Consider the following 13,030-nt stretch of genomic DNA (forward strand, 5'->3'; position numbering starts at 1 on the left):
TTTCAGCCCCACAACAACCCTCTGAGCTTGGATAGGCTTGAGAGACTGTGACTGGTCCCAGGTCAAGAGCTTTATGCCTGAGTGGGGATTCGAACCCTGGTCTCCTGGGTCTAGTTCACCAGTCTAATCACTACTCTGCACTGGGACCATGCCTGTTCCTCACAAAATGTCTTGCCATGTTTTGTTCTCCATTCTACATTCTGGGGGGAAGTGGAGAAGGCCTTTTAAAAATGTGATACATTTCAGTTCCCAGCTCACAGCATCGCTAGCCATTGGCCATGCTGGCAGGGGCTGATGGGGGTTGGTGCCTGTGATGTTAACATATGAGAGTGCTGGAGGTGAAATAGTTAAACAGGTTACCCAATCAGAACCCGGGGGTGGAGTCAGAGGTACTATAAAACCAGCTCTGGGATGGGCAAAGGGGGAGTTCATTGGGAGTTGGGAGGTTGGTTGGAGTGGGAGTGAATCGGGATAGAGTCTGTGGGTAGGTTGAGTTAGTGTAGCGAAATAAGCTGAGTCAGGAGCAGTTAGGAGCTAGGAAGACAAGTTAATATCTGAGAGGTGGTTTAGTGAGTGAGAGCAGGTAGCGGAAGTATTAGGTCTGGATAGGCACCCCATGATTGTAATTGACTGATACCGTTTATGAAACCACACGCTTGTTAAACGGCAATAAATAAACAGAAGTTTATGTTCCACTTTAACTCTGACTGGACTCAGGGACCAATAGACGGTGAAACGTCCGGGGACCCTGTGTGATCGCCACAGTGCCCAACAACAATGGGCCACAGATTCTCTAGCTCTGATGGAAGGAGGCATGCCAAGGGCAGATTGAGAGCATGCCGGGGATGTACCAGGGCGAGATATATATCTGCAGGATCTAGTGCCTTCCCAGTCCCCAAATATTTTCCCAGTCCAGAGACACATCTATGCCAGCCTATTGGGGGGGGGGGTTGGAGAGAGAAGGAAATCTGTGGGATGTGATACATAAGTAGCAGTCAAGTACAACATTCCTTGTTTTCCTAGAGTGGGCATGCAAGGGAATGTTTGGTCCAGCCAATCGAAAACTTCATGTTTCCTCCTAGCTGGGACATACTTCCTTTGCATGTGACTAGAGGTGGGCATGACCTTACCTGTCCAGGTAACAAAAGGACAAGGCATGCAACACCCTCTCTCTCTTTGACTTCCTGCACAGGTGGAGCAGCAGCTTTTAGCTAGAGATGCTTAGATGGCTTCCAGCCAACAAGAGGACATGGGGACTATCTCCATATGGGATAGCTCCACATTTATATACTTTGTGACTAAGTCTGCCATCAGGGATCCAACTGTGAACTGATGATGTGAACAAACTTCTTTTATATACTTTACACAAGATTGTGGCGTGTGTGTGTTATTCTTTTAAGAGGGATATAAGAGAACTTACCAGGAATCTAATATAGTGGTATCTCGGGTTAAGAACTTAATTGGTTCTGGAAGTCCGTTCTTAACCTGAGGTACCACTTTAGCTAATCGGGCCTCCCGCTCCCACTGTGCCGCCGCTGCATGATTTCTGTTCTCATCCTGAAGCAAAGTTCTTAACCCGAGGTACTATTTCTGGGTTAGAGGAGTCTGTAACCTGAAGCATCTGTAACCCACGGTACCAATGTACTGAGAGGCTTAAGCAAGCTTGCAACCAGCTATCTGCTGTGTGTTTAAAAGGGGAATGCAAAACTCTGCTAAGTTATAGAACTTGCTAGTGCAAGTTAGGAAGGATATTAATAAACAATATATCCTCTCCTGCCTGCCTGAACATTCCCACAAAATCTTCAAGGGGAAAAACTGGAAAGGCTTTGGCAGAAGTGGAGCAGCACCCCTAGACTAGCTTGCCAGTTGCTTACTGGGAGGTAAAGAAGTGGGGTGAAGCAGCGGGGAGGTTGATGCTGTGAAATACACCAGCAGAGCCCATCTGGGGTTCCTGCCAGCGCGTTTGCCCTGTACTGACCTCCTTGTCACCCTTTCCACCCACTTTTCTTTCTGCTAAGCAATTGCAACACACCTGTTGGCAAGCTAGCCTAGTGGCGCCACCCACTCTGCGAGGCAGCTTCTGGCTTTGGATGATGCAAAGTCTTTGATGCCCCTGACTCCCCAGCAGGATTTTTCTGGAAACGAATTATTGTGAGGCTTCTATCACTCCTTCTTCCCTCTGATGCCAGCAAGTGTTGAACCTGTCTTGCCTGCACCAGGTAAGAAAGGTTACTGAGGGGGAAAGATCCCTTCAGCTTTGGTGGCTCTTGCTTCGGTCATGCTTGATGCTGGTCTGGCACAGGACCGGTGAGGTCTAGTGGGTAGTGTTGGACTAGGACCTGGGAGACAGGGGTTCAAATCCCCAATCACAGCCATGGGGTTCACTGGTGATCTTGGGCCAGTTGTCTCATCTCGCATCGGGTTGTGAGGATGAAATGAGGAGGGGTAGAATGGGAGGGAAGGTGGAAAATGAATGTGATAATCAGTAAAATAAATAAAACCCAACAGAAGTCCTGATACTAAGGAAAAGCAGGGCTGTTCAGGTGGCTCTGAGGTTTGCCTTCAAAAAACTTAGCAAGGAAGGCAGGTTGTTAGATTAAACAGGCTAAAGAGGTAGACAAGGCGCCTGTTGAGAACCCAAACTATTGAAAAATTGGAAACTGCTGTTGTGTCTCTGAGAATGGAGGGGATGCTGACGGCTAAAGGAACTGACTTCAATGCTCAGTCTAACAAAGCACTTGTAGAATTCTCTCTAAAGCATTCTCTCTCTTTTGCAGTAATTTTTATTAGTTTTCAATTACAAAAATCCAACGTAAGCCTTATTATAACAATACCAAATTACAATACCAATTCAATACCAATCAATCAAATAGCCAATTAATAATTTAGGTGGCCCCTGCGTGCTAGATTTCAAGGTTTAATAATTCCCTTTAATTCTGCTTCAAAACCGCTACTCAATCCAATTACAATCCAATCTGGTATTTATTTTAACCATATTGTTCCTTTTTGTCCTTGCCAAATATTATGTCTATCTTGGTTATTCCTGATGCCCATCATGCCTTGTGGCGCTGTTGTCTTGATGTCGTTCTGAAGAAATCTCTTCTTCCTTTGTTTTTAACACCTTTGCCATTCATTTCTAAAGCATTCATTTGACCTTCCTCACAAAAGTGTTTTATTGTGGTGTAATTACTAAAAGTTTTTGTGTTTGCAAAAACTATATATTGCAGTCATGTTCAAATGTGGTGAGATAATTAGCCTCCCATGACCTCCTTCTAAAGGTAACCAATCCTGGTTAAGCCCCTGGAACCTGTCACCACAAGAAATTTACCATATTTTTCGCTCTATAAGATGCACCAGACCACAAGACGTACATAGTTTTTGGAGGAGGAAAACAAGAAAAAATATATTCTGAGTCTCAGAAGCCAGAACAGCAAGAGGGATCGCTGCGCAGTGAAAGCAGCAATCCCTCTTGCTTTTCTGGCTTCTGGGATAGCTGCGCAGCCTGCATTTGCTCCATAAGACGCACACACATTTCCCCTTACTTTTTAGGAGGGAAAAAGTGAGTCTTACAGAGCAAAAAATACGGTATTTATCACTTATTGCATTTATAACCCACCTTTTCCCCCAAGATGCTCAAGGTAAGGTACATGATTCTCCCTGCTCCTCAGTTAATCCCCACAAACAACCTTGAGCGGTAGGTTAGGCAGAGAGGTGGTGACCATAGCTGTCAACGTTTCCCTTTTTTTAAGGGAAATTCCCTTATTCCGAATAGGATTCCTCGCAAGAAAAGGGAAAAGTTGACCGCTATGGTGGTGACTGTCCCAAGGTGAGCTTCGTGGCTGAATGGGGATTTGAATCGGGGCCTCCCACGTTCTGGTCTGACACTTGAACCACTATACCATGCTGACTTTCAAGTGGGGTGAATGCAACAGTATCTCACAGGGTTTCAAGGAGGTACTCTCCTTTGAACAGTATTTTTGTTTTTGTTTTTCAAAATATTGCATTTTGCGGCAAAGCAAACTTTTTGGAAAACCAGGTGTGAATCTTCAGCTGTGGGCCTCGAGCCTTGAGGGAAGTGAAAAGAATTTCTGTAGGGTTCAGACAGACATATCATGCAGATTACTAAATCTCTCCATGAAGCTCCATAAAATGAATTAATGAAGAAGGCTGCATTTTAAGACTGATATTCAAATGGGCCTCTAGAGATGTCTCTACGACGTCTAACTGAGCAGGATAAAGAAAGCAAACCAGTTTCTTCTCCATCATTTCTTTGATACTGTGTTGGGACCTCAGCCAAGATCAAACTTCCTATGTCACTAGGCATTGTGCCAACATATGATAACATTCCCTTGCATGACTGTTTTTAAGAGGAGTAAAGATAACTTTATATTGGATTTTCTTTTTATCTTGATCCACTTTCAGATGTCTCTTCCTCAGCTGGCTGAAGATGGCTGTAAAGCAAGAATAATAAAAATGGTCTGAAATTAATTGAATATTTGCCATGTTACGAAGCTTGACAAGGAAATATGTTTTCTTCATCCTCCCATTTGATTCTGGCAAACAAACTGATTTTTGACTCTCCACGCTGTTTTCTGGCTCTTCGTGTGTATGTGTGTGTGCATCTGCACACCAGAGAATTTTGCTTCATGCAAAATCTCTCAGGACTTGTTTCCATTTTTTAAAATTACGTTTTCCAAAATTTCACACATACATAATAAAAAACTTTCCCCCCCAACTTGCTGACCCAAGGTGTATACACAGCCAAAAATGAAGAAATGTGTGACCATACAAGGGGTAGAACCATGAAGGACACAGATTTGTATTTGCTAATTTATATACATAGATGGAAATTCAGAAATAATCACTGAGGTTCTTAATTTTTATACTGGACTTCGAGCAGCCTGCCCACACTTTGAGTTCTGCTTCTGAGGCCCTGTTTGTGTACCTACCTGGGAGAGCAAACGTTCTGGCAGGGACAAGGGAGAGGGCTTTTTTAGCAGTGGCCCCACCTTTGTGGAACTGTGTTCAAAGTGTGATTGGACAGGCTCCTCCTTGCCAAGCCTTTAAGCAGGCTTTGAAAACTGGGTTTTTGGTGATGGTTTTAATCAGGCTGCCGAATCCTGTTTGAAAGCGTACTCTGTTTGACAGCTGTCCAAGTCTGAGACTGGTTTAAAGATAAAGAGGTAGAAGAAGGAAGGGTGAGAGCTTTGAAATTGGCATCAACAGCATCACCTGGTCAGCAGAATGAGCAAGCATGGAAGTTTCCTGGTGTCTTCTTGATTATATTGAGATTTACTGCTTTTCTAATTATAGTGATCATTTCTAACTTTGTGCCTACACATATAAAATTACCATATGCATTTTTAATGTAAATTGGTGTCCTCTTTAGTCCTCTGCTCTTGGTGATGCAAATCTTCTTTTCCAACCATGCATATTATATTGTAATTGCATAGTTCTACTGGGGCTGATTGCTGTTTTAATGCATTGCATATAACTATATAAATAGGGAGTGTTGAATTTTTCAGCTTTCAAATTCCAGAAATGATGGGTGCTAAAAAGCTGGCTAAATTAATATAATTTATATGTATCTGAAGAAGTGTGCATGCACACGGAGGCTTATACCTAAAACAACTCAGCTGGTCTCTAAGGTGCTACTTTACAATTTTCAAATTCTTTTAGAAAGATTCTTTTAAAGACTTTCTTAGATCATATAACTTTTTTGAAGGCTTGATTCTTTTAAGGGAGTTTTAAGGTTTTTAAGAAAAGTCTTTTTAACTATCTTTTAAAAGAATTTTTAAAATTTATTTTGACTATGGCAGACCAACACGTCTACCTACTTGAATTTAATATAATTTAGTTTTTCTTGGCAAACAGCTACTCAAAAATTATTGACTTTTTAAACTTGGTTGTGGAATTTCCAATAATTTTAACTATGTCGACTATTTTTAATGCCATTGAATGTTTTAATTCTAAGTTATTGTAATATCTGACCTACATGCCTGGTGAGAAAGGCTTCATTAAAAAAACCACAACACCACAACATGGTGGAATAAGGAAATGTACTTTTGGATTGTGCAGTGCAGCTTCCTGGGGGCAGCCAAATGTCTTGAGCTGATGTGCTGAACTTTTCAGGACAGAGACAGCAAACACTTTCCTAATCTTCTGCTTTCAGATCAGACCGCCTGCTATGCATCTCCTTTTGCATTGTTGTCTTGCTTCCAGATAAGTGCACGGTCCCCTGGCCATATTTTGTCATCTTTTTGACATTTCCTCATTCCCAGTAGGCATATAACCAGATATTGCCCCATTATGCTTATGCCCATGGCCTCAATCTGCCCCCCTTTTGTTGGATGCTTAAAACCCTAAGCAAAGCCCTGCTGGATCAGACCCAAGGCCCGTTTCGCCAAGCATTCTGTTGTCACAGTCGCATCACCAGATGGGCAGCATCAAAATCAAGCAGGATCTGAGTGCAGCTGTGCTCTCCACATTCAGATACACTCCCCCCCACCCCAATTCATTAATATATCTCTAATACTTGATATGAGCAGCCATCGCCTATGAATTACCATGTCATTCCAGGCTACGTCATTGTATCACACACCACACAATTAATGTGGAAAGAAAGCTTGTGAGAAAGTGGACTGGAGTGGTCATGTGGGCTGCTTGACATGTGTCCCACAGTCCTCTCTTTGAAGGACAGACCTCCATCGATGAGCTGCCCATTTTAAAGATAAAGAACTGTGCAGCCGGGCTGAAGGAAGTGGAGAAAGTCAATGTAGGAAGCAAGCTAGAATGCCAGATTATTGAAAACTACTGTTGAAATAAGTCTTAGCAGGGATTAGAGAAGATGCTCGACTGATATAGTGGTGGAATTCTACAGCAACAGCCCAACATTGGTGCATTAATAAAAGAACGATCTCTTCCTTCTTGGTTTTTGGAAGGGCTGTAATTTGCCAGGCACATATTTCCACATGTGGTGGAGTTTTTCCCATTGTGAACTCCTCTTGTCAATGTCAGAGGATTTTTGGGGGGGAAATATCTGCTCTAGCTTTGTCCACGGAGTTTTCTTGGCAGGGATACTGGAGTGGCTTGCCGGTTCCTGCTCCAGGTGGATCACATTTGGTCAAAACTCTCCACTATGACCTGTCCATCTTGGGTGACCCTGCAGAGCTGGACCATAAAGAAGGATGATCACAAGAGAATTGATGCTTTTGAATTATGGTGCTAGAGGAGACTCTTGAGAGTCCCATGGACTGCAAGGAGGTCAAACCTATCCATTCTTAAGGAAATCAGCCCGGAGTGCTCACTGGAAGGACAGATCCTGAAGCTGAGGCTCCAATACTTTGGCCACCTCATGAGAAGACTCCCTGGAAAAGACCCTGATGTTGGGAAAGATGGAGGGCACAAGGAGAAGGGGACGACAGAGGATGAGATGGTTGGACAGTGTTCTTGAAGCTACCAGCATGAGTTTGACCAAACTGCGGGAGGCAGTGGAAGACAGGAGTGCCTGGCATGCTCTTGTCCATAGGGTCACGAAGAGTCGGACACAACTAAATGACTAAACAACAACAATCTCCTCTAACCTCTTTTTTAAACATTTTCACCACAACATTCGCCTCAGTCCTCCCAGCACTCAGGCCAGTTTGGACTGATGATCTGAGGGACGCTGGCTATTGGAAATAGTAGATCTTGAACGATTTTGTTCCCTCCAGTGGGTTTTTTTTCCTGCAGAAATGCTTTGCTCTGGCATTTGTGTGGCTGGGATGTGTCTTTGAACTGAAAGAGAAAGCCTCTTTCTTCCCAGGATGGAGAGAGATGTGGATGAGTAGAAACTACTTTGGGTGGCTGGAGTGCAAGTATCTGTGTGCAAGCGTTGTGCAGAGGAAACGCTATGTCTGTTGCTCCGTCGCTGCTCAGCACAGAGCCAGAGCAGGGCTCTTGGGAGTTTGTGATACGCAAGAGTTCCAAGGAAGAATTCTGAAACATCAGAGCGATCAGTTCTAATGTTTTATTAAAGAAAGGCATAGACTTACAGTGAAGCAGCCTGCTAGTTCCCCTTGCCTTTACAGACACAGGACAGACTCTGCAGCCTGCAGGCATTGCAGCAAGGAGATAGCTTGTCCGCATGCAAGCAAAAGGGCATAGCTTCTTCTTTTCTTTTTTCTTTTATAAATCTTTTTAATTGAATTTTACATTGCAAATTTAAATTCAAACAATCATCACCATCATTTAGGATTCCCTGCATCCTTTCACTCCCCCTACCCTTCCACGGTTACCCATTTTCAATCTTTTTCCACTGCTTCACTTATTTTCTCTATTTTTCTTATATAATCCAATTTTACCTTAGTTTTCAGTACATTACAAACATTATTCAAATCCCGCCAATGTTTTTAGTTGTTTACAGTGTTCTCTTAAGTACATTGTCAGTTTTCCCCATTCCTTCTTAAAGTTCTTCTCTTCCTGGTTTCTGATTTTCCCAGTCAATTTCGCCATTTCGATGTAGTCCATCATCTTCATCAGCCATTCATCTCTGGTTGGGACTTTATCTTCTTTCCATGTCTGGGCCAATAGTATCCAGAGGCTTTTTGTTAGGAATTTTAGGTGCGGAGATACCAAAGGAGCAGAGATGATTATTTATGTATGCGATGACAGCAGCACGGATACTACTAGCTTCTTCATACAGCAAAGCAAAATACGTAAATCACCTGACTGGCAGGTAACCAGTACCCAAAACATCACAGATAGCCCTCTCTCTGGCCTCGGAGCCCAGTATCCCAAGCCCACAGAAAAGGGTACCCTCAAAGCAAGCTGAACATAAACCTATATGAGCTCTTGGCTACAACCGCTACCAATTGATTGTGGGGTCATCTTGAGTGCCAAGATGGTGCTATCAGACCTTCCGGAGCAGATCACATTTGGTTCAACACACCTGTCCACTTTTGCCTTTGGAACCACCCACCCCTTGCACATAGGTCCTGGAAGGCTGCCAAGGATGGTATGAGTCCCTCCTTCTGGATAAGGTCCCCCCTTGTGTTCTGTGACAGACCAGGAGTGGAGAGGCCTGTTCAAATCCCCACTCAGCCCTGAAACTTGTTGGAATGACCTTGCGTCAGCCACCATCTCTCAGGTCCAACCACCTCACAGGGCTGTTGTGAGGATCATATGAGGAGGACAAAGATCTGCGTCTACTGTCTTGACTCTGCAAGTCAGCTTTCACTCACACGGGACTAAAGCGATGGATATTTTGTCAACAGGTTCCTCCTGTAACCACTACCACAATGGTGCTAGTGCTATTACTACTAGAAATATCAATATATGTCATCCATATCGTACTTTAGAACATACCACATATATTATCTCAGCAGTGCTCACCACCGTATAATCCCCTTGGCTTCTAGAATACCTATAGCTTGGCCTCAAGTATTGCCTAAAGCCAGATTTGAGGCACACTTGGGACCTCTTGATTGTGCAAAACATCTGGGGAATTTCAAAGCAAGCCAAACAAGTTTTGATAAGACCAGCAAAATTCCTCAGCTGTTTCCCCTCACCATCTTCACACTTCTAGGCTCCCAAAGAGGTTCCTACTTCGGGGGGGTGGGGGGAGAGAGTAATTTAAAGTGGAGCTAGAAGAGTTTCAGTACGACTAATTAAATTTCTCAAGAGGGTTTTTCAGTCTCAAAAACATATTCCCTGGCCATGGAAAAATCCCTCTGAGCACATGCAGGGTATTTTTATATGAAAACGAGTGAAGCATGTAGAAGGGAAGCTATTGGTAAAATATTAGTTTATTTGAGGAGGCAGCACCAATTCAGACTGTGGAGCGCTATTATTAACTAAACATTCACTGACAGTGGAGTAATGAGATCAGTGCTTCTGAGCTTGCCCAGGTTATTTTTTTACTTCAGTTGTTTAGCCAAGTAACAACAGCAAGCTGAGTTGTGCTTTCTAACAGTCCTATGTAACTCCATTTAGAAGAAAGTGCAGTACTTCTACCCTTAGTGGGAACTGGTTATTCCTTGAAGGTTGTGGGGTGGCCTCTCCTGACCCCTTAGGAGATTTAATTTCAGGGGATTCTGGAGAGGGATTTTTAGATTGCAAGTCTGAGAGCAGGGATTGTCTTACTACTGATCTTTGTCGGTAGTTTTGAGAGCTTTTTTGGCTTTAAATAAATCGTTGCCTTCTCTTATTTGCAGTATATACCAACTTTCAGTTTTAAAAAAAGACCCTGTCTTTTTTAAAGAGATGTCAGCAGCTCTATACTTCAAGAGCCTTGAATTGAGCCTTGTGGATGGCATACAGGGACTGACTGCAGTGTTTTCAAACATTAGCTTAAGCTTCCAGACAAACTTCACGGACAGCCCGATGTCTGGACATATTAGAACATAGGTTACTTACACGAAGCTATCCCAGTTCAGAAATTATTGTAGCTAGTGCATCAGCTGAAGCTGGGAATAAACATTCCTTGCCACTGAAGCTACGTGGGCTTTTAGTGAAAGCTTCGAACTGGGTAGTCCCAGACCATATGCATGCTTCTTATATCTCCCATTCACAACAGGATATCTCACAATTTTATTTCTAAATAAAATTGCATAACTATTTAGCCAAGCTATTTGGATAAGTGGGCAACCTGATAAGCTGATAACAGTTTACGAAAAAGGTCCTGAAAATCAGGGAGCTAGAAAACTAAAAATAGAGCATCAGCATTAAAAGAGCTGGCATTTGGCTCATTTGTCTTAAATTTATGAAACCAATAAGACTTTTATGGCCTCTGCATTTGGGTGCTCTCAGTCAGAGCCATCATAGAATCAATGACGGAGAAGGGCAATACATATTTTTGAATATAATTTATATTTTTGAATATAAATGAAAACAAAACACCACCAGCCCGATTTACAGACTCCTGTGCTCCTCGCTACTGTTTTGAACTTACTGTATTTTTCGCTCCATAAGACACACTTTTCCCCTCCTAAAATGTAAGGGGAAATGTGTGTGCATCTTATGGAGCGAATGCAGGGGGGAGGCAGGCAGAAAAAGCTCTCGCGGCTCTTGCAGGCTTTTCCCCAGGAGGGAGAAGGGACTGACTGGCCGCTTCAGTCCCTTCTCCCTTCTCGTAGAAAAGCCCGCAGGAGCCGTGCGCTCCTTGAAGGGTGCATGGCTCCTGTGGGCTTTTGGGGGAGGTGGGGGAACCGGGTTCCCCCCTCCAGCCCCAAAGAGTAGCGGGCAGGCTGCACTTTGGGACTGGGGGGGGGGAGGAAACCGGGCTTCCCCCGGCAGCCCCGATAAGCTTTTGGAGAAGCAGACAGGCTGCACACAGCCTGTCCGCTTCTCCCTGAGCTGGAGGGGAAATAATATTTTTTCCCTTGATTTCCCCCTCTGAAAACTAGGTGCGCCCTATGGTCAGGTGCGCCTTATGGAGCAAAAAATTCAGTATTTCCAGCCACGTGAAAACCATTGAGGGTTTAAAAGGGGGTATATCTACCATACAGAATAAACTGGTTTCACAACAGTTTCCACTCCCTGTGGGTGGGGGTTCCAGATGGTTGTTTGTTGTGTGATGGGTGCTCCTCACGCACTTATGTTTTTCACATAATCACTGGCATCAGAATGTCAGCCCTCATTCTTCCCAGTTTAATCGATCGATCCCTTCCATGGAAACTGCAGCAAGTTTGTTTAAAACAAGACACTAGCCAGCTGCCAACGACCCATTTGAGATACCCATTTGCAATATTTAGCACACACTTCCACACTGGAAGCAACTAAAACAAGGCCAGCCTCAACACATTCTGGCACCCGAGGCGAACCACTAAATGGCATTCCTTCACTAGGGCTGTGAGATGTCGGGGAGGAAGGGGCTGCTGAACAGATGGCAGATCTGACTTCCAAGACGTGAGCCGCAGCTGTCACTGACACTGTGGCACTGAGTGATGCATTCCTCAGAGGCCAGATCTGCTAAACCCTGTGGATTCTGCCGCCCAAGGCTTTTCAACCTCAACTTGCCTCATGACCTTAAAAGTAACTGTAGTTCTGTGGAGAGGAGTGAGACAGGGACCTCTTTTTCTGCACCCTCGCCAAATTAAAACGACCTAACACATAACCTACATTGGCTCCCAGTACATTTCCGAGCACGATTCAAAGTGTTGGTGCTGACCTTTAAAGCCCTAAATGACCTCGGTCGAGTAGACCTGAAGGAGCATCTCCACCCCATTGTTCAGCTCAGACACTAAGGTCCAGCTCTGAGGGCGTTCTGGCAGTTCCCTCACTGCGAGACGTGAGGTTACAGGAACCAGGCAGAGGGCCTTCTTGGTAGTGGCGCCCTCCCTGTGAAACACCCTTCCATCAAATGTCAAGGAAATAAACAACTATCTGACTTTTAGAAGACATTTGAAGGCAGTTCTGTTTAGGGAAGTTTTTCATGTTTGATGTTTTATTGTATTTTTAATATTTTGTTGGAAGCCGCCCAGAGTAGTTGGGGAACCCCAGCCCAAAGGACAGAGTATAAATAATAAATCGTGATGATGATATTCTTTGAGGGATGCCACAACAGTTAATTAATGTGAAACTGTTAACACCATGTAAGATATGTCCTTAGTGCCAAGTGGTTTAAGAAAAAACACAAACGTTCTACATAATTGAGTTAGCTTCTGGTAGGGATCCTAGGACAATTTGCACCTTATGAACAATTGATGTGAAAAACCTCGAAGCAACAAAGGAATGATTTCCCCTCCCATGGACTGTCCTAATGTATCACACCAAGTTTTCATTTTCTCAATATTTTGCTGGGATTTTAGTTATATGAATGGACTGCCCATCCTATTTAGAGGGCATGTTTATGGAGACAGGGTGTTGCTTGCAGACGGGATGAAAGTGTTAATTTCATACATATATTCCAGTGCATTGCTAAATTTCTTTCTGTAAGTATGATCAGTTCTAGTTCCCCACCTGTTCCAAAGAAAGTCACGCCAGTGATTTCATTCTAAATTAACTTTTAATAAGCTTTCATATTTCAGTGTAGTACAAAATGGAGATGCAT

The sequence above is a fragment of the Podarcis raffonei genome, chromosome 17 (genome assembly GCF_027172205.1).
Source record: "Podarcis raffonei isolate rPodRaf1 chromosome 17, rPodRaf1.pri, whole genome shotgun sequence".
NCBI lineage: Eukaryota > Metazoa > Chordata > Lepidosauria > Squamata > Lacertidae > Podarcis > Podarcis raffonei.